General features: G+C 40.2%; 1 non-coding gene across 1 annotated transcript; it reads left to right on the top strand.

Moving 5' to 3' along the window:
* The first annotated feature begins 436 nt into the window (after positions 1 to 436).
* On the top strand, positions 437 to 542 carry LOC142165676 (small nucleolar RNA R71). Its single transcript, XR_012696327.1, has one exon. It is a non-coding gene; the product is annotated as a small nucleolar RNA R71 (small nucleolar RNA).
* Positions 543 to 23,308: the final 22,766 nt, after the last annotated feature.

Raw genomic sequence — 23,308 nt, 5'->3', positions numbered from 1 at the left:
TTAGGATTGTAAGTGTTCCCATACTGGTTTGTCTGGCCCCTAATTACCCACAAAACATACGGTCTCTGGATTAGCTGGGCATAAGTTGCTCATGTGACCCTCTCCACATACTTTATAAAATATCTGAACTTGTTGCACTGGCTAAGCTTGTTCCTTTTTAATAACCAAGGTCATCTTATTGACTTGGTTGGCCAATGTGGCAACTTGCACTGATAATGCATAAACAATGTCTAACTCGAGGACCCCCACAAACTTTTGAACTATGTCATCCCATCTCTCCTTGCCAATCAGGATTGATTTTGGAGAATTTGTTCAATAACACATATATCTCATCAAAGCTTTTCTCTAATACTTGAATCCAACTGCAACATCTACCACAATCTTTTTCTCTGGATGTAGCCCTTCTATGAAAGTGTGAGCTAACACTTTGTTTGTCTGTTTGTGATGAGGACAGTCTTTGAGCATCCCTTGAACCTCTCCCAAGCTAAGTATAAAGACTCCCCCGCTTTCTATTTGAAGGCAACTATCTCACTTCTAATTTTTGTAGTTTTACCTGAAGGGAAGAACCTTGCCAAATCATTCCATGATGTAATGGAATTAGCTAGTTTTGCCTTCAGCCATCTCTTTGCTTCGACCAACAGAGAGAACGAGAAAAGTGTGAGCCTCACATAGTCTGGAGTGACTCCGTTAGTGATATAAGTATCACTAATCTCTAAGAAATTCAGGATATGCTATTAAGGATCCTCGTGTAGAAGACCCATAAACTGCCCATTCGCATGAAATAGTTGGATCATGCTCTGTTTTAGCTCAAATGGCCCAGTGATTTTGGGTTTCACAATGCTGGAGGTAACATTAGCAATGTTGGGCATTGCCACCTCCTGAACTGCCATATGTTGCTCCTCTACTATGTTCACAGGAAGTTGAACAAGTGTTTGAAGATTATTTGTGTTCCTTGCTTCACTCAACCTCCTGTGAAATGTTCTCTTAAATTTGGTGTCAAATCCTTGAACCTAGAGTCAAATGCGCTCAATCTTCCTGATGATCTCCACTACCTGAGTACAAAAAATCTCAATCTCAGCCTCTCTGGCCATCTAAAGTTTGATGCCATATGTAATACCCTTGATGAACCTTTGCACCATCTCCTTCTTAGTAAGGATCAGGAGAGCTACATGGCAAGAAACATCCATAAATTTTGTCTCATACTAAGTGACAGTCATGTTACCCTACTGAAGGCAGTCAAACTAACTGCGTAACTCTTATCTATGAGTGAAGGGAATAAGCTTCTCCAATAATGACTAAAAAAATTGAGCCCATTTTAGAAGTGGTGATCTCGTTGGCCTACCATGCTCATACACCTGCCACCACCTCTTGGCAGAACCATGCATATGAAAGAGTGAAATCAACTCCATTGGACTCCACTATCCCCTATTGCACAAAATTTCATGGTAATGGTCCAAGAAGTCTTGGGCAACCTCGGAAGGTGCACCACTAAAGTGAGTGGAAAACAACTTGGTGAACCTGTCTAACCTCTTCAGCTCATCAGCTAACATCGCACATCTGTCCCCGAGTTGTGTAGTAACAATAGGTCAAACTGCCTCACAGAACTCCTAGGATCTGATAACCATGAGCCAAATGCTCTGGAACATGAGTAGCGGGATTCTGAACTCTTCCTCCGGCCTGAGAAACGATTGGTGCAACAAGAAACACACCAACCTAAGCCATACTCTCCATGAGACCAACTATGCGGACTAAGGTGTCCTGAAGCGCTGGGGTGGCAATTAACCCCTTTGAAACCTAAGTCTGTCCTACTAGCTCAACTGATCTGGAAACTCGTCCTCCTGGGCTAACTAGAGGCTCAACCGCAGGTGTTGTTGCGCATGCTATAGGCTGAGCTCTGCCTCTACCTCGGCCTCTGCCCTTACCTCGACCCCTACCCCTAGTAGAGGATGAAACTCGGGCTTTGGCTCCTTATCTACTGCAGATAACGCATGTTCCCTCACTATCTATGAGAGAATAAGCAAAGAAATATTCAAACTTCATGATAGAACAAAGTCGCACGATAGAGAAAGAAAGAATGTGAAGTTTTCGTAAAGCCTTATAGCCTCTAGAAGATAAGTACAAACGTCTCCGCACCGATCCTCAATACTCTACCAAGCTCGCTCAAGGGTCATGAGACCTATGCAACCTAGGGCTCTGATACCAACTTATCATGACCCAAAATCCCAACCATATGAGGCCGTGATGGCGCCTGACATCCGTTTGCTAGGCAAGACAATATTAGCATAGTAACTAAAGAAGTTTAACAACTAAGATACTTTAAAATAGTAAAAGAGTGAAATAGCATTAATGTAAAATAGGAGTACAACCAAGGCTGTGTAGGTCTATCCCCAGAATACAAGTCTAAAATAAAAAATACAACACTGTTGGAACTATAAATAATAGATAAAGGTAGGAAGGGGACTCCAGGGTTTTTGATCGGCAAGCAACACTACCTCAAGTCTCCTAGATGAAAAGGGTCTGATCTATCACCTCTGAACGTTACTCGGAACAACACCAGGATCTTTACAAAAACTGCAAAAGTGTAGTATAAGTACAACCAATCCTATATATTTAGTAAGTATCGAGACTAACCATAACAAAACACTCACTATAAACATGTACTGGTAATAAGTAGAGAAGCAATAACGAGATAGAGAAACAAATAACTACATAATAAGCGGAACAAGAAAGTAAATGACATAGGGCCCCAGATTATCGTCACATCACAAACTTATAATACAACACGGTAGCGGAATACAACAACCAATAATAACAACAATTCATCTTTTCGTTGTGACGCACAACCTGATCCACATATCGATATCAGTACCGTTATGGCGTGCAACCCGCTCCACACATATATATCAATACATCTTTTCCGTTGTGTCACGCAACCCCATCCACATATCGCTACCAATACACACACACACACACACACACACACACACACACACACACACACATATATATATATATATATATATATATATATATATATATATATATATATATATATATATATATATATATATATATATATATATATTCGGGTATCCAATCTTCCCGAACTATGCATACCTGATTCTCGTCTTTCGGGACAGGATACGTAGGCAGCCCACATAGGGTCTGGTCTTTCTAGTGAGTCTTAGGTTCTTAGCTTCGGGGGTCGTAGCCAAATCTTGCATGTCTAGCCACGTTTGGCCATATTGGTCATTTTGCAAAATAGGGCTATTTTCTCAAAGTGGTTTGTTATCCCATGTATTAGAGCCCTAAGTCCACAATAAGGTGTTCTCTCAGTTTTAAGGTCCATTCCTGTTGAATTTGCATGTCTAGCCATTTTTGGCCACATCGGTCATTCTTGCAAAATGGGGTCATTTTCGCGAAAGTGGTTCAGTGACCCATGTCTTAGAATCTTGAGCCCACAACTAGGTGTCATATTACTTTAAGGCCCGTCCTTGTTGAATTTGCATCTCTAGCCGTGTTTGGCCATATCGGTCATTTTTACAAAATGGGTCATTTCTACAAAGTTCCACATATATAATAATACTGTTGGGGCGTACAACCTGATCCATATACATAATAAAATTATTGCAGCGTGCAAGTCAGTACAATATATTAGTAACAACCAAATATGGCGAATCTCATAATATAACATAACATAAAAAGGAACTAAAACGCATACTTTCTAAGGCAAACCAATGTAACATAGTAGAGTGAAACAGGAAACGAGTAAAGACATTAAGGCAATAAAGACATAAAATAGTACAAGCATCTATCTAATGCATGTGAGAGCATATAACAAGTAAAGGCAGACAATAAATAATGAACAAATGGAAACATATACCAATTTAAGACAAGTAAAAAATGAAGGCATGTATATAACAAGTAAATACATGTACAAAGTAAAAGCACATAACAAGTAAAAATATAGAATAAATGAAGACATGGTATAATTAAAGACATGCAATAAAGTAGTAAATCCCGCATGCTTATACCCATGACAACGCATATGCATCCGTCACCATGCATATATGACATCCCCACATATAAATCACGTAGCAAATAGACCAATCAGGTCCTACTTCCCTCAAATCAAGGTGAACCACGATACTTACTTCTTTCTGGAACAAGGTCAACAATTCAACACGGATTTACCTTTGAAACAATCCTCCAAACCATATGAATCTAATCAATTATTGTTCAAACAAGTCAAAATAAGCTTTAGAAACTACCCTTGTACGAAACAGGTTTGATCTTTAACATAATTGGGAAGTCAACAAAAAGTCAATTCAGGCCTATGTGGTCAAAATTCGAAATTAGGACCAAGGGAGACTTATGTGGATGCTTGGTTTGGAGCCCCGAGGGCTCAAATGAGTTTCGGGCATGTTTTGGATCAGATTGAGCTGGTTATAGCTTGTTGGTGTGCTGGTGTTGTAGTTGTCGCAATTGTGAGCACTAACATCGCAATTGCAAAGAAGACAGGGGAGGTACATATGTCGCAAATGTGATTCCCTCTTTGCATTTATGAAGACAGTATAGGATTTGGTTGGGTCGCAATTGCTACCACTGTGTGTCAAGACCTAAAATCCCAACCTGTCGTGATAGTGCCTCATACATTTACTAGGTAAGCCGACATTCACCGAACAACTAAGCATTTGAAATAAAATATAATTTAATAAGCTCAACAGTGAAAAAGCTCATAAATATCTAATAAAAAATGTAAGTTTACTACATCCATCCCAAAAACTGGTGTCAACCGAGTACATGAGCTACTAAGTATCAACATAGTCTAAAACTCTAGTACAACTGCCTGAGAAATAGAACTGTACTGAATAAAATGAAAAAAGGAGAGTCGAGGTCTACGGGCATCATAGCAGCTACCTAAAAGTCTCCGAACAGGTATTGGCACCAAATCTAGCAATTACCACATCTAGATGTACCTGGATCTGCACACGAAGTGCAGAGTATAGTATGACTACAACAAACTCAATATACTCAATAAGTAACAGGACTAACCTTGGTCTGAAAGCAGTGATGAGCTTAGAAGGATGTAGTTAAAACCAATATAATGACAACATGGATATCACAATGAGAATAATAGTAAAAACTCAGAGAAACTTCCATATTCATCTTGATCACAGTATAGAAATTTAGACATGATTTCAAGTTCACAAATAAAGGCCAACACTGGTAAGAACATGTCAAGTATAGCTAGCATGCGGAGTGATACATCTCTATGCCTACATGTCAAATATGCATGTCAAAAGTACGATATCACGGTGATATTTCCATGTACTCACACTCTCAAAGTACTCAATTTGTCTATCTCAAATTCTCACTCATCACACACAATCACTCAGCATTGTATAGGTGCCTGGCATCAATGTTCCTCACTAAAGCACGTGTATGTACATCACGGTGCATGCGCTCACTGCTGATATGTCAGACTCTGGGGGGCGGATCCTGCCCAAGCACTAACACAAAGCCTATAAGGTCTGCTGAGGCGTGCATCCCAATACACAATAATGAATAAGCCAATAAGGCATGCTGCGGAGTGCAGCCCGATCCACAGTAACACTCACAATCCGGTTCTCAAGTCCAACTCAGTCATCAATCACTCAAGTCTCAAGGGCTCACAATCTCATACTACTCAACCTAAACAATAAGAACATGAAATGTAACAATAAATGATAACGAGGACTGAGATATGATATGCAATGAAGAATCATGACTGAGCACATAATTGCAGTTAAAGCATATAACTCAAAACAACAAAAATAACCTCACTAGGTATCAACAGAATAAACACATATTCTAAACATGATTTGTAACATGAATCACAACTCAATTACTCTAACACGTAGGAATTACACGAATAAAACAAGACTTGATGACAACACAGTATAAGAATCCACCCATGTTATAATTACCACAGTGCACGTCCACACGCCCGTCACCTAGCATGCGTGTCACCTCGAAACAACCCACATAATACATTTTTTAGGGATTTATACCCTCGGTTCCAAGTTTAGAAGTGTTACTTACCTCAAAGTGCGCAACTCAATGCTCTAACAAACCCTTGCCTCGTGAATCGGCATCCGAACGACTCGAATCTAGTCACAAACAACTTAATATAATGAATACAAGCTATAGGAATCGATTCCATACGATAAAGTTAAGGTCTTTAACTAAATTCAAAAAGTTAACCTAAAATGTCAACCTCGGGCCCATGCCTTGGAATCCTACAAATTCATAAATTCCGAACACCCATTCAATAACGGTCCAACCGCACCAAAATCATCCAATTCCGATCACAAATCGAGCCTCAAATCACCAAATCTTATTCTCCAATACATAGACCACAGATCCACCAAATTTTACCTCAAACACATATAATTTAGGTGTAAAATCAATATATATTTAATATTAATGGACAAAAGTGACCAAAAATTGCTTACCTCATGAATTATAGTGAATTCCCTCTCAAATATTGCCACTAACCGAGCTTCTAAAGTCCCAAAATGAAGAAAATAGCTCAAACCCTCGGCTATATCATTCTGTCCAAGCATCTCACACATGCGGATACGTAAGCCGCACATGCGATTCCGCTTTTTCAGAAAATCTTTTGCTTATGCAAATATCACTTAAACTGCGGCCTGCCGTTTCTGCATCCAAAATCCCGCTTCTGTGGTCCTCCTCGCACTTCTGCGCTGCAAGCCCAGGCCAATCTTCTCCACATATATGACCCGAAATGCGCATCGGTGGTCTCGCATATGCTGTCCTTCTCTTCACCTATGAAGCTCCCAAAGTCGGACCAATTTTTCTTCTATGTTCCTTCAGCTGCACCTGCGGCCAAGCCCACCGTAGGTGCGATTGCGCCAGCAACCACAATATCATCAACAATGCTCCTAAGTCCAATATCGATCTGTTAACCATCTGAAACTCGTCCGAGGCCCCCGGAACCTCAACCAATAATACCAAAAATCCTAAATCACAATAAGCTTAGTAGAAGCCTCAAATCACATCAAAAACATGAATCACATCATAATTCAAACCTAATGAAGCTAATGGATTTCCAACTTCTAAAATCAATGTCGAAACCTATCAACCCAACTCCAATTGACCTTAAATTTTGTACACAAGTCATAAATGACACAAAGAATCTGTTCCAACTCCCGAAACTAAAATTAGAGCCCATTATCAATAAAGTCAACTCTTGGTCAAACTTCTCAACCTTCCAAACCTTCAACTTTTTCCAATTCACGCCAAACTACCTACGGACCTCCAAATCAATATCTGGACATACTCCTAAGTCTAAAATCATTACACGAATCTATCAAAACTATCAAAACTCCCTTTCGGAGCCGTTTACACATAAGAAAACATTCAGTCAACTCTTTCAACTTAAGCTTCTAACCTTGGGACTAAGTGTCCCAATTCATTCCGAAAAATCCCCAAAACCAAACAAACCACCCCGAAAAGTTACATAGCGACAAATAAATATTGAATAAGCAATAAATAGGGGAACGAGGCTACAATGCTCAAAATGACCGGCCGAGTCGTTACATTGTGTCACTTTCGCGAAGAAGGCTGCCATCGTAATTGCGAAGCCTTTGTCGCAATTGTGATGTCTATGTGGGCTGTCAGGGTTTGCTTTTCTGATCCCTATTTTGCAATTACGAGGGTTCACAAATGCAAACCCAAGTTCGCATTTGCAATATCTACAGCTGAACAAAAGGGCTGGAAGGCGAGATTTTAGTCTCATTTTCATATCTTTGAACCCTAGACTCGGTAAGAGGCGATTTGGAGAGGGGCTTTTCACATACAATTATTGGGTAAGTGATTTTGATCTATTTTCAAATATATTACATGATTATACATGAGATTTAACATCAAATTCTTGAGAATCTAGGAGAAATTATGGGGATTTTGTCTATGTTTTGAAAAATAAAAATTTGGGATTTGAGAGTCGAATTGGACTCGGATTTGAAAATAAAATACATATATGGACTCATGGAGTTATGGGTAGTCGAGATCGACCCTAGACTCGGGTTTTGACTAAGCGATCTCGGGGTTAACTTTTGTTGATTTTTTCCAAATTCATTAAAGATTGAACCTTTTTTGCTTCGTGGGTAGTTTCTAAAGGTTATTTTGAATTGTTTGATCGATAATTTGTTAGATTTGGTTGGGTTGGAGGCTTGTTCAAAAGGAAAGTTCATGGTTGGTTGGTTGACTTGGTTGCAGAGTGAGTTAAGTGTTGTGTCTAACCTTGACTTCAGGAAATTAGAACTTGTTAGACTATTTGATATGTGAATTATGTGGGAAAATGGTGTACAAGCAAGGTGATGAGTGTATACGCGCCGTCGTGGGAATAAGCATGCGAGTTAGGCTATTTACTTTCATGACTTTATGTATTCCATGTAGGGGTGGTAAATGGGTTGTTCGTGTTGTATTTAGGCTGGTCATAATGGGATGGCTCATTAAATGGGTATTGCTCAACCCTGCCTAAAGTTCACTTGGGTTAAGATGGGTTGGGTCAAGATGGGGTAAACAATGAGTTTTAACTCAACCCGCCCAAATTGACCCAAATCTTTGCAATATTCTCAACTTTTAAACAATCATATATAAAAAAAATTCTTATGTTTTGGAATAAATGTCAATTTATACCAAATGATTTCTTTCCTCAATTTGAATTTAGGATTTTATTTGATAGATCTTCATCTTATAATAATAACAAAGACTAAATTAAGTTATAAAACCAAAATTAATCTAAAAATACTAATTAACTCCAAATGATAATTATCACGAATAATTAAAATACTAAATTAAAAGAAAATTACACAATTTGACAAAAAAAAATATGTTATTATTTTTTGATTTTTCTTTTTTGTAAAACACCTAATTATTAATCAAAAAAAAATGTAAAATCAAATCCTAAATGTAGATACTATATTTTGTATTTTTTAATGCGTTAATAAACTTAAACATATACACAAACATATGCAAACAATCAGGAAAATAACATAATAATTCCTAAAAATAACACACAATTAAAGAAAAGACCTAATTTTGTGAATTCTTTTGGATTAATTCGTGTGATGCAAAAATCACGTGCTCACAGCTGCCCCTCTTTGCCCGAAAACACGAAGAGTTTTCTTGCAAAGATAAAGTGAGCGGATACGAGAGATTTTTGCCCGTTTGAATACTCTGTGGGAAGCATCTTTTGAAAGATTTGACCGGACCTCTGCTTTAAAGGTTTCCTACATATCCTGGGCTATAAAGGAATCAGGTCAATGTTGTTCGGGAAGTTTCGGTAGCTGGGACTACCATGAAGCTGTGGTTTCACTGTTATTGCTGCTGCTGCTGCTGATACTGCTTACTGACCTCCTTATTACACCATGATGAAATGAAGAAGCTAGACTAAGCCATGATTTATGCTTTACAAAGATTTATTTTCAAACTTGATCTTGTGACTGCTGTTGCCTCGTTGATTTGTATTTCCATCAGAAGTTCCTTTGCGGCTGACTAGAATGGTATTTTTTGAAATGCTTTCCTTTTCCTCCAAGTAGATGCCTAACCGCTGAACTTGAATTATACTCCCATGCTCTCCAGGTGGGCTCCTGATTGCTGAAACTTGAATTGTATTCCCTTGCTCTCTAGGTGGGCGCCTGATTGCTGAAACTTGAATTGTATTCCCTTGCTCTCCAGGTGGGCGCCTGACTGCTGAAACTTGATTTTTGTATTCCCTTACTCTCCAGGTGGGTGCCTGATTGCTGAAACTTGAATTGTATTCCCTTGCTCTCTAGGTGGCCGCTTGATTTCAACAAAATAGACAAAAACAAAGAAACATTTTTGCCCCAGTTTGGTAGCTGGGCATATATATGAGTGTAAACTAAATCATGTTACCAAATATCAGTAAGAACTTGAAAGCTGAAACTTGAATTGTACTCCCTTGCTCTCCAGGTAGGTGCCTGATTGCTGAAACTTGAATTGTTGTTCCTTGTTCTCCAGGTGGACGCTTGATTACTGAATCTTCAACTACTTTTCCTTGTTCACCAGGTGGACGCCTGATTGCTCATACTTCAACTGTTGTTCCTTGTTCTCCAGGTGGACGCCTGATTGCTGATACTTCAACTATTGTTCCTTGTTCTCCAGGTGGACGCATGATTGCTGATATTTCAACTGTTTTTCCTTGTTCTCCAGGTGGGCGCTTGATTGCTGATATTTCAACTGTTTTTCCTTGTTATCCAGGTGGACGGCTGATTGCTAGTACTTGGTCATGCTCTTATCTTTAACATCCGTGTTGTTCTCACTGTTCTTCAGATGGGCACCTGACTTCAACAAAAATAGACAAAACAAAAGAAAATTTTCTGCCCAGTTTGGTAGCTGGGCGCATCTGTGAGTGTTAAACTAAATCATATTACCAAATATTACTAAGAATTTCAAAGCTAGGTCCCATTATCCAGGGAGGGTCCTGACAACTCTTAACTAAACGACAATTTTAAATCTAAGCTATATCTTTTAAAGGTATGACTTCTGCTAAATCTTGTTATCTAAGAAGGTCTTAAACTACTCCCCATTATCCGGGAGGGTCCTGACAACTCTAAATTAACGACAATTTTAAAGTTACATTATATCTACTGAAGGTATGTCTTATGCTAAATCTTGTTATCCAAGCTAGTTTTAAACTACGTCCCATTATCCAGGAGGGTCCTGACAATCAAAAATCAAGTCTTATCTTAAGAGTGACAATTTTACGGCGAAATTGTACTCTCTTATAACAACACTTACTTATCTAATGGAATGCTTAAAGTTACGTCCCATTATTCAGGTGGGTCCTGAAAACGCTTATGCGAACTTCGAAGCCAACTTATATCCCTTTTGGTGCACATTTGTCCTATATTCACTACTTATGTTTTTTTTGGATTTTAACCTAGGTCCCATTTTCCAGGAGGGTCATAAGTTTCGAATTGAGTCTTATCTTAAAAAAATGAAAAATTCAAACCAACTTATATTTTCACGAAGTAGAGCTTATGCTAGATTTTGTACTCATGAATGTTTTGAATTAAAGCTAAGTCCCATTTTCCAGGAGGGTCCTGAGAATTTATACGATCAAACCTGCATGGTACTTGCTTTCCTCACAGGGTGCTTCCTGAAATAAATGCCATCTTTGCCCCTGTTTCAATTCAAAGAAAATCTTGTTAGTTTAAAACGTGGTGGTTAGTTGTGGCATTCTTGCTGGGGATGATTTTCTCTTTGCCATGCTTTGCTTCAATAGACTGTCTTGAACTGGTCGAAAGGACTGTTTTGACCTCATGGCTGATCCTTAACTGCAGGATCCCCAACTGTTGTTTTTCACTTCTGACCCTTTTATTTGTAACCATACATCTCTCATGACATTACTGAACCATTCCACCGATTTAACCTTTGATTACACCCTAGGTCCCACTTTTCATCATACTATCTCCAGCATGTCCTAGCCGTATTTTACTTTGTGCAATTTTGAATCTGGTAGTACACTTTGACATTCCTTCTTATTTGTTGGAACAAGGCTAACCTTGGAAGAGCTTTAGAGGAGTAAAAATTAACAGCAATGAAATGCGACAATTTTGAGAATTAAGAATAAAGAAGAAAATCCAAATTTGGATGACTATTGGAGATAGGAAAAAGGAACTTATCTGAGTGGAGTCACTGTCACCAATGATCATGGTATGCATTTTGGATTAATCAGCCCAGTCTATTTAACCAATCTCCTTTCCAATTGTTTTACTTTGTTCTGCAAGATTTCCACAACCCAATTTTACTTTCCTCCAACTTACGGACCTTGTTAGACTTGCAGTGCCCTGAAGGGTTTTAACCGACAAACCTCTCTCATTCGTTTGTTCCTCAATTCCTTGTCGCCTTATGGTGCTCGCAAAGGTTTTCACCGATAAGATTCTCTTATTTTTACTTTCTCTCAGCTTTCGTCGCCTAATGGTGCCCGTGAAGGTTTTCATCGATAAGACTCTCTCATTTTTACTTTCTCTCAGCTTTCGTCGCCTCATGGTGCCCATGAGGGTTTTCACCAATAAGACTCTCTCATTTTTACTTTCTCTCAGCTTTCGTCGCCTCATGGTGCCCATGAGGGTTTTCACCAATAAGATTTTCTCATTTTCATTACTTTTCCTGCTTGGACCAGAGTGTTATCCTGATATGAATCACCTCTATTTGCTTAACTTGGCATCTCTCGAAGATTGATCAGAAGGTCTTTCTTTGGACCGTAATGTGGACTTTTGGATGGGGTTAGAAAGAAAGGGTATCAAAAGCTCAAAACAATTTGACATGGGTTTAAAATTACAACTCTTGGAATAACATTTTTTATTACAAGTACAACTTCTGCCCCAGTTTCTTGCTTGGGGATCTTTTGATATTTTATTTTACTATGACTGAGCCATGAGGCTGCCTACGTATCCTTAACAGTAATTAGGTCAAACGTAGTTCACAACTGAATTTCCTTGTTGTTATACTTTCTCTTTTCACTTCTTTTCTTTTCTCTTTTCTCTTTTTCTTTCTTTTCTTTCTTTTATTGATTCCAAAAGAGGGGTATGAAAGAAATAAATAAATTTCAAAAGGGGGAACAAATGGTAAAGTGTTTAGATAGCAGAACGAATTGCCTTCGTCATTTCAATCTTCAAAACAATGCCTGGTACAAACAATCAACAATTATAACAAAGAAATCATACATAATATCTCTTGACTGCATCAGAATTGATGGCCATGTCTATGCATTTTACTTCGATATCTGTTAAACATAGAGCACCATTGGACAATACTCTAGTTACAATAAATGGCCCTTGCCAATTCGGGGCGAAAGCTTCAACCTAATGTGGAAGGATACGTTTCAGCACTTGCTGACCCACTTCAAACTTTCAAGGACGTACCCTTTTGTTGTATGCTCTTGCCATTCTCTTTTGATATTACTGGCCATGACATACTGCTGCCAATCTTTTTTCATCAATCAAGTTCAACTGCTCCAAACGAGTTTTGACCCACTCATCATCATCAATCTTAGCCTCAGCGTCAATCTGAAGGGAAGAGATTTCAACTTCTGCAGGTATTACTACTTCAGTACCATATACCAACAAACAAGGAGTTGCACCTACCGAAGTACGGACTATAGTGTGATATCCCAACAACGCAAATGGTAATTTTTCGTGCCATTGCCTCGAACCTTCTACCATTTTTCGAAGTATCTTCTTTATGTTTTTGTTGGCTGCCTTGACTGCTCCATTCGCCTTGGGACGATATGGGGTGGACTTGCGATGTGTAATCTTAAACTGTTGACATACCTCTTCCATCAAGTTACTGTTAAGATTAGCACCATTATCTGTGATGATCACTTTTGGGATTTCGAATCGACAGATGATATTTGAGTGAACAAAATCGACCACTGCTTTCTTGGTCACCGATTTGAAAGTTTTGGCCTCAACCCACTTGGTGAAATAATCAATGGCTACCAAAATGAACCTGTGCTCGTTTGATGCTACTGCTCAATTGGTCCAATGACATCCATGCCCCAAGCAACAAAGGGCCATGGTGCCGACATTGTGTGCAATTCGGATGGTGGAGAATGAATCAAATCTCTGTGTATTTGGCATTGATGACATTTGCGCACAAAATTGATACAATTTCGCACCATGGTAAGCCAATAATAGCCTGCTCAGAGAATTTTCTTTGCCAGCACATATCCGCTCATATGTGGTCCGCAGACTCCCGAATGTACTTCGGACATGACAACTGTAACTTGTCTAGCATCTATGCATCTTAATAATCAAAGGTCTGGTGTTCTCTTATACAAAACTCCCCCACTTAAGAAGAATCCATTTGCCAACCGTTGAATTGTTCTTTTTTGATCCCCCGTGGATTGCACTGGATATATCCCCATTCTAATGTACTCCTTGATATCGCGGTACCATGGTTCGCCATCAAGTTCTTCTTCAATCATGTTACAATAAGCATGCTGATCTCAGACTTGAATATGCAGAGGATCGACATAAGCTTTGTCCGGATGGTGCAACATTGATGCCAAGGTAGCCAAAGCATCGGCGACCTCATTACGGACCCTTGGAATATGCCTGAACTCCACTGATCGAAACCGTTGACAAAGATCATGCAAGCATTGTCGGTACGGTATGAGCTTCAAATCTCGCGTTTCCCATTCTCCTTGAATTTGATGTACCAGAAGATCCGAGTCTCCCAAGACCAAGACTTCCTGGATATCCATGTCTGCAGCTAGCCTTAGACCCAAAATACAGGCTTCATACTCAGCCATATTGTTGGTGCAATAAAACCGAAGCTGAGCCGTAACAGGATAGTGATGCCCTATTTCAGAAATAAGCACAGCTCCTATTTCGACTCCTTTCATGGTGGCAGCCCCATCAAAGAAAAGTTTCCAGCCTGGTTTTTCAATTTGCTCCAGTTCATCTATATGCATCACTTCTTCATCGGGAAAATAAGTTCTCAATGTCTCGTAATCTTCATCGACCGGGTTTTTGGCTAAATGATCGGCCAATGCTTGGGATTTCATCGCAGTCCGAGTCACATAGATGATGTCAAACTCTGTGAGCAATATCTGCCACTTCGCAAGTCTACCTGTCAGCATAGGCTTTTGAAAGATATACTTCAACGGATCCAAGTGCGAAATGAGTTAAGTAGTGTAGGATGACAAATAATGTTTCAATTTCTGAGCCACCCAAGTTAGGGCGCAACATGTCCTTTCCAGATGAGTGTACTTAACCTCATAAGCCGTAAACTTATTGCGAAGATAGTAGTTCCTTTCTGCCGGTAATGTCATGCTCAGTATACAGCCAAATGAATTTTCCAAGACTGTCAAGTAAAGAATCAAAGGTCTCCTTGGTTTTGGCGGAACCAACATAGGTGGGTTTGACAAGTATCCTTTTATATTATCAAATGCTTCTTGACACTCATCAGTCCATTTGACTGCAGCATCCTTCTTCAGCAATTTGAAAATAGGCTCACAAGTTGTTGTGAGCTGAGCAATAAACTTGCTGATGTAGCTCAACCTCCCTAACAGACTCATCACTTCAGTCTTGTTCCTTGGAGGTGGCAATTCTTGGATGGCTTTGATCTTTGATGGGTCCAACTCGATGCCTCACCGGCTGACTATAAATCTCAACAGCTTTCTGTATGGAACACCAAATGCGCACTTGGCAGGGTTAAGCTTGAGGTTGTACCTGCGAAGTCTCAGGAAGAATTTCCTCAAATCCCCAACGTGGTCGGCCTGATGCTTTGATTTTATGATCACATCATCCGCATATACCTCAATCTCCTTGTGTATCATATCATGAAACACAATAGTCATCGCTCTTATGTAAGTTGCCCCGGCTTTCTTCAAACCAAATGGCATTACCCGGTAGCAGTAAGTTCCCCATGGTGTGATGAATGCCATCTTTTCTGCATCTTCTTCATCCATTAGAATCTGATGATACCCTGCATAACAATCCACAAAAGATCCAATCTCATGCTTGGCACAATTATCGATCAAAATGTGGATATTGGGTAGTGGGAAGTTATCCTTCAGACTTGCTTTGTTAAGATTGCGGTAATCGTCGCATACTCTGATCTTACCGTCCTTCTTTGGCACAGGTACGACATTAGCCAACCAAACAGGATATCGAGTGACCCGAATAACCTTTGCATCCAACTCTTTGGTGATTTCTTCTTTAATCTTCACACTCATATCAGTTTTGAATTTCCTCAACTTTTGTTTGACGGGAGGAAACGCTGGATTAGTGGGCAATTTGTGTACCACTAAATTAGTGCTCAAACCCAGCATGTCGGCATACGACCATGCAAAAACATCTTTGTATTCGATGAGTGCTTTGATTAACTCTTCCCGGATCTTTGGCTCGAGATGGACACTTATTTTAGTCTCTCTAACATAATCTGTGTCCCCTAAATTGACAATTTCTGTTTCATTCAAGTTGGGTTTGGGTTTTTCTTCGAAGTGAATTAACTCCTTACTGATCTCTTCGAAGGCTTCATCTTCATCGTATTCTGATTCGTAGTCATAATCTACTTCTTGAACTATTATTTCGGAATCAGATTGATTTTTAAGACTGGGCTGAGGATTCCTCATGCATGTCATGTCATTAGAACTAGAGTAAAAAGAACTGTACAGAAAGAAAAGAAAACAAAAGAAAAACTGTCAGGAATGATAAAGAAAGGGAAATCGCATTTTATTAAATGATGAAAGATAACAAGGTTTTCACACTTCAAACAGACTGAAAGATAAAAAATCTGGATTACAACCCTGGAATAACCCAGAAAAACTGAAGGAAACTCAAAATAAACTACCAAGACTCCTTCCGAGCGGGGAGAGGATTAGCCTTCCAATTGTTAGGCTTTGTTTTTGGCCCGACAAATTGCACTTCCACGTTGCTAGAACCCTCTCCAATTTCCACCATGTTCACACTATCGAACAACTTCTCAAATCTTTCAATTAACTCATTGTCAGGATCAGTAACAGAACTGGGAATTGCTGTTATTGGACGACTTCTGGTACCGGACAAGACAAATGATTTGGAAAGACGTGGGATTGGCTTTGAAAGGACCCATACCTTCTGTTTTAGCTTTCTGGCCTTTCTTATGTCTGCGACAGTGGGCTTGAATCCCAAACCAAATGTTCCCAAGTTTTCGGGAAGAGACACCGGCTGTATGATGCCTTGCAAAGATGTGCCCAAACCTTTACCGAGTACAAAACCATTCTTCAACATCTCATAGGCTACCATGACTGATGTGGTGGTTATCTTTTGATTTGGAATGTATTTCCCCTCCGGAACTTTCTCTACCAACATCGTGTCAGAAACCTGGTAGACCCATGTCCCTGGTCGTCTTCCACTTCAATGACTGGTACAATGGCATTGCTGTGAGCACATAAACTGTCTTCCCCATGCACAACTATTTCTTGTCTATCCCATTCAAATTTGACTACCTAGTGTAATGTTGATGGGACTGCTTTAACGGCGTGGATCAATGGTCGACCCAACAGTAAATTATAGGAAACAACTATATCCAGCACCTGAAACTCCATTGTGAACTCAACTGGCCCTATCGTCAGTTCCAACACTATGTCCCCAACTGAATCTTTACCTCCGCCGTCAAATCCCCGTATGCAAATATTGTTCTTATGGATCCTCTCATCTTCTATTTTCAACTTGCTTAGAGTGGAGAGAGGACAAATGTTTGCGCTTGACCTGCCGTCAACCAATGCCCAGGTCACCACAGAGTTCTCACATTTTAATATGAGGTAAAGAGTTCTGTTGTGCTCAGTACCTTCTACATGCAATTCATCATCAGAAAACGTGACTCTGTTTGCTTCGAAGATTTTATTGGCTATTTTATCCAAGTGATTCACGGATATCTTATCGGGAACGTGCACCTCATTCAAGATCTTCATTAAAGCTTGACGGTGCTCATCCGAATGGATTAATAATGACAATAGGGAAATTTGAGCAGGCGTCTTTCTTAATTGTTCCACAATAGAGTAGTCCTGTAACTTCATCTTCCTCAAAAATTCTTCTGCTTCTTCTTCAGTTACGGCTTTCTTTACTAGCACTGGATTATCTTTAGCTCTTCTTAACCCCTCGGGAGTAAAACACCTTCCCGAGCGAGTGAAACCCTGTACTTCACAGATTTCTTCTTTGACTTCCTTCCCTTTGTACATCACCGTTACCTGTTCGTAATTCCATGGAATAGCCTTGTTGTTGATTATTGGTAACTGGGTTACTGGCTTGATAATAACCCGATCTGTGTGGGCTCCTTCCATGATTATGATGGGTTTGCTGGCCGCTTCCGGTACAATCACCTTCACCCCTTCTTGTTTCGTTGCAACTTTGCTTAAAGACCCCTTCTCAACTGCCACAGATAGCTCAACACTCTTTTTGCTCTGCTTGAGCACCAACTTGTCATCTACTGATTGTTCATATATCTTGACTCCACTAGACTGAATCATCATGACGTCTGTGATGGCTTCTTGGGTTCTCCCTCCGCATGCACTATTTCGATCATATTTGCCTTTTGATGGGCTGACATCGGATTCCTGTTGATATTGGGTGCTTCGGGAGCTTGAACTTCAATTCTATTAGTATCAATAAGCTCATGTATCGCACTTTTCAAGTGCCAACACTTTTTTGTATGATGACCCAGAGTACCCGAACAATACTCACAACTAACAGTATAGTCAAGATTCTTTGGAGGAGGATTTGGCAGTTTGGACTGTATCGGCTTTAGCATATCTAGCTATTTTAGCCTGTGGAATAGACTAGTGTATGATTCTTCCAACGAAGTAAAGGTTTTCTTTTTCTGCAACCTTTCACCCTTGAATGCTTGAGTAGGCCTGAAACTTGGTCCGTGAGTGTTTTGGTAGGCTCGTGGATGTGGATAAGTATTTGGTAGGACAAGAGCACGCCATTGAGTATGGGCAGGAGGTTGGTTGTATACTTGTGCATGGTGGACGGAAAAATGAGGTTCTGGTGGGGGATAGTAGTGTTGGGGTGGATTGTGGTGATAAGTTTGTTAGTGGGGTCGAGGTTGATTGTAGTGGTAAGGTTAACCTCTGGATCCGGACCAAGTCCCTGAATCAACCATTGCTGCTTCCTCTCTTTTCTTCTTCCCAATCCCTCCTATGCCGCCCTGAATAGCCTGAGTAGTCGCTTTGATAGCCGAATAACTTATGATTTTATTCAACTTGAGGCCTTCTTCTACCATGCCCCCCATCTTTACTACTTTGTTGAATGACTTTCCCACAGCTGAGACCAAATGGTCATAGTAAGTAGGTTCCAAAGCATGTAGGAAGTAATCTACCATCTCACTTTCCTTCATTGGGGGATCTACTCTTGCTGCTTGCTCCCTCCATCTGAAACCATATTCTCTGAAGCTTCACTGTGCTTCTTCTCAAGTTTAGTCAAGGACAGTCGATCTGGAATGATCTCAAGATTGTATTGGAAGTGACAAGCAAATGCTTGTGCCAGATCATCCCATGTGTACCATCTCCCATGGTCTTGGCGGGTATACCATTCCAATGCTGATCCGCTCAAACTCTGACTGAAGCAAGCCATTAACAATTCATCTTTTCCTTCATCTCCCCTCATCTTGCTGCAAAAACCCCTCAAGTGGGCTACTGGATCGCCATGCCCGTTGTATAGATCGAACTTGGGCATCTTGAAACCTGCCGGTAATTGCACATTCGGGAACAGACATAGGTCCTTGTAGGCCACGCTGACTTGCCCTCCCAACCCCCGCATGTCTCTGAATGATTGTTCTAATCTTTTAACTTTCCTGAACATCTCCTCCTGTTCGGTATTTTTGACTGGTTTATCAGCTTCTATCGGGAGGTCAAAGTGAGGAGTATAAGAAAGGGTTTCTGGAGCTTTGAAAGTGGGCTCCGAGGGGTAGTATTTGTTGTCCTAGGCCTGGAACATAGACTCGCTAGGAGATTTGTGGAGTGTAGCTGGTGGAGATGCTACGAAGACAGGAGTTACTGGTGGAGGGGGGTATGGAATCGGTTTAGAGGGTGGAGATTGTGGTGTATGAGAAGTGGTGCCCCGGTAGTGTTGGTAAATGGGAAAGCTCGGGGATAGATCGGTGGCAGGATGATCCTGAGTTTGAGCCGGTGGTGGAGTGAAGGTAGGGTTAGCCGGGTAGGCGGATGGCGGTTGTCCTTTAGCCCACGCCTGATACATTTCGGCCATTTGTTGTTTTAATTTGTACATCTCTTCCTTTATGGTGTTAACGTCCAACACTTTTCCTTCAATGACACTGGTGTCTACATCTGGGATAGACATGATTATTTCTCCTTTGGATTTGGTTTGGTAGGGGTGGGTTGCCAGTATGCTTAGGTGTACTAACTGCTTGAATTCTGATAACAACAACCAAACTTGTTAGTGATTAGAGTTTTAACAAATAAACAACCATACATAGGGATGCAATGCATCTAGGCAATTAGTCATTTCTACCATGTATTGGCTCGGTTGCTTATGTCATCCCAGCTTTTCCTGACCTTTCCCTTTTATTGTCACTCGCGCCTATCTTTTATTCCTCTCCCCCTTTATTCATTTTATTCTTTTCTTTTGGTTGTGGTCGAATCCTATGGAGATTGCCTACGTATCATGACCCCACATGAATCAGATCGAGCGTAGTTCTGGCGGAAACAATTATTATTACTTTTATTTATTTTAACAAACGAAACAGTACAAAGACAGAAATGACATTACATTTGGACAATACTTTAAAAAAAATGGTTTAAAAGACTCAAAATGGACTTAAACTAAAACATGACTATTATATGAAAAGTTCCAACAACTATGACCACGCTTCACTCCACAATCTTTTGCTTTTAATCACTGGAATATCTGCTCACGGTGGGGCTTGACCCGACTGACCTCCTAGTGTATGGTACATCCTCTCTAACTCCATTGCAAGATGACGGGCAAAAGTAGGTGCATGCTCTAGAAACCTCTCATAATCCATCCCTTGGCAGTTCACATAACTTTGAGAGGTGTAAACAGCCAAATCATGGATTTGTGCTCTGAAGTCCTGGAGATTCTGGTCTTGGTTTTGTAACTGTTGTTGGCGAGTGGTGGCTATATCTCTTATGTGGCCTTCGCGATCTAAAGCCGACTCCAATTGAGCCCGAAGTCTGGCCTGATCGAGTCTTGCCTGTGCTCTCTCCCTATCAATATCTGCGTGCTGATGTTCTCTATTGTACCTTCTCATTTCTTTCAACTGTGCATGGAGTTGAGCTTCTGAATGTATCCAATGGTCCTTCTCTCTCTTGAATTGAGCCATTTCTTCTTCACATCTCATTACTTGGCGTTCCTTACTAGATTTGGCCTCCTCATTTAACTGTATGATTTTTTCCTTAGCTTTGTCTAACGCCTTTTCAGTCTTTGTCAAGATGGAGTCATAATCTTGCATTTTTTCCATCAGATTGGCAATGATTTTCTGATCTTTCCAACTTCTCACTGGCGCTTCAGAGGCTTTCTTCATCTGTTGAAACTGAGCGCGGAGAGTTTTATTCTCGCTAATCAGACTCTTCTTTTCACCTTCTGCTTCTTGTGCTTGTAAGTCTTTCTCCAAATTGAGGTTCCTCAGGCTTTCTTCTAAGGCATGAATAGTTGCTTTGTACCCCTTTTCCTTTTCACCCCAAGCCAACCGTTCTTGGATTTTGTCATCAAAGGTTGAACATGCGGTCTTTTTATGGGCCTTCTAGGATCAGGTTCTGGTGCATCATCCACACGGGATCTTTTCTCAAACCACCTAGCATAACCCGGATTTATCTCACCTTTCGCAGAATCTGGAACTCGGGTAACATCTTTCAAGTATCGACAACCATTCCAAATCCGCTGGATTAAAGCCTCAGGGAGAGTGGCTTCGGGGTGTAGCTCAATCACTTGCACACTCAAATATTCATCATCAGGCACCACTTGGTATCTCCCTAGCTGTCTTAGAACTCTCTGTGGCGCATACGGCTGGACACTTCTTAAACCCAACAGCAGCAAATAACTCTTTAAGGTTGACATGTGTATCACCTCTCTTACCGGGAGCCATCCCAAAGTCCACTCAATTTGACTTGCCATTAAAGATCTTAAATGGGATATCCAGGCTTCCACCCCTTCTGGAGATTTATAATCTTTTATTCTTTCTTCATAACTCTCAATAAAATTGTCCTTGCCCGGACCATACTGCATGAACTTGGGCTGATGTCGGAGATGTTCAGTCAACCACATTTGCAACAAAATATTACACCCTTCGAAGAATTTTGCCCCAGATTTACACAAAGTCAACGCCCGATAAATGTCTGAGAGAATGATCGGTGCAAGAGTGTGATGTTCTTTGGTAGTGAGGACTTGTATGACTCTGGCTATACGAATATCAATCGTCCGCTCTTTGTTTGGGAAGACCATGATTCCCAGAAAAGCCACCATGAAAGCGAAGCGACGGTGAATCTGCCAGGTGTCCTTGTTTTGTTTGTTAGTAAGGCCCTTTTCATGAATTTCAAATCCATCCGGCTTTCCGAACCTTGAATATAGGAAGTTAAACGAACAACACCCTTTGACAACGCTGCTTTTTCTGATTTGATTAATGATATTCAGAAGACCAAAGAATCGGTGTACTGAGGGAGCCTTTGGGAATATAAGATTCTGGTTTCTCAAATCTCCGTCAAAACCGGAATATCCAGCTATTTCTTCTAATGTGGGAGTAAGCTCGAAATCAGAGAAGCGAAAGACATTGTGAACAGGGTCCCAAAAAGTCACTAGTGCCGTAATCAAATCATCGCGTGGTTTAACTTTCACAATATCTGTGAGAGCTCCCAAATACTTAATGACCCATATCTGACCATCTCCTCCTAATTCATACCACCACATATGAAGCCGAAATAGAAACTCATCTACATCTGTGAACGGTGGGTTTTGGATGGTGCACATTTTGTACCTGCGAGTGACTTTAATTTTAAAAACAAAAATCAATACTCATTTTGAAAAAAAGAAAAACAAAATCATAAAAAAAAACACTTCGATGAAGAAGATTTAAAAGCTGTGTTTGCTAACCTGCAAAATTTTTATTTTATTTTATTTATTTATATTGTTTTTAAAAAAACAAATGACCAAAGGCAGCTGTTCTTGCAAAAACAGCCTTCCGGCGCCCTTTTGGGGACATCCGGCATATTTTGGACAAGAATGACATCGCCTTACTTATGACAACACAACGACATTTATGTACCCACATTTTTATTTATTTATTATCTATTTCTCTTTCTGTTTTATAAAGTAGCTGGGCCCGATGTGGATTGCCTACGTATCTCACATCCGGCGAGAATCAAACTTACGTAGTTCGTAATAATAAAACTATTTTTAAAAGAAACACAAAATTTCCTTCTTTTGTTTTTTCAAAATTTCAAAATATTTTGGAAATTATTTTTTTTCCGAAAAACAGCCAATTTTCTTTCTCGGTCCTCACTTTGATTTTCCTTTTCTAACTTTTCCTATAAGCTGGTCAACATGCAAATCCGAAACAAATGAATGCACAAGTAAGATGCATCAGGATGGTCTTTTCATTTCAGGGTACACCTGCCCTAGACAGACCCAACCCCTGTGTTGAGTCTCCGAAGTCAAATGCACATGATGCAAACAAACGCTCCTACTAGGGATCCGACATGAAGCTGAGTTATTCTAAGTGTAAAACCTGGGGTATATTGTTCTAGACTTGG

Source organism: Nicotiana tabacum, chromosome 10 (assembly GCF_000715075.1).
Source record: "Nicotiana tabacum cultivar K326 chromosome 10, ASM71507v2, whole genome shotgun sequence".
NCBI classification, from domain to species: Eukaryota; Viridiplantae; Streptophyta; class Magnoliopsida; order Solanales; family Solanaceae; genus Nicotiana; species Nicotiana tabacum.
The sequence above is the reverse complement of the archived record's forward strand: the minus strand, read 5'-3'. Positions and strand labels throughout refer to the sequence as shown.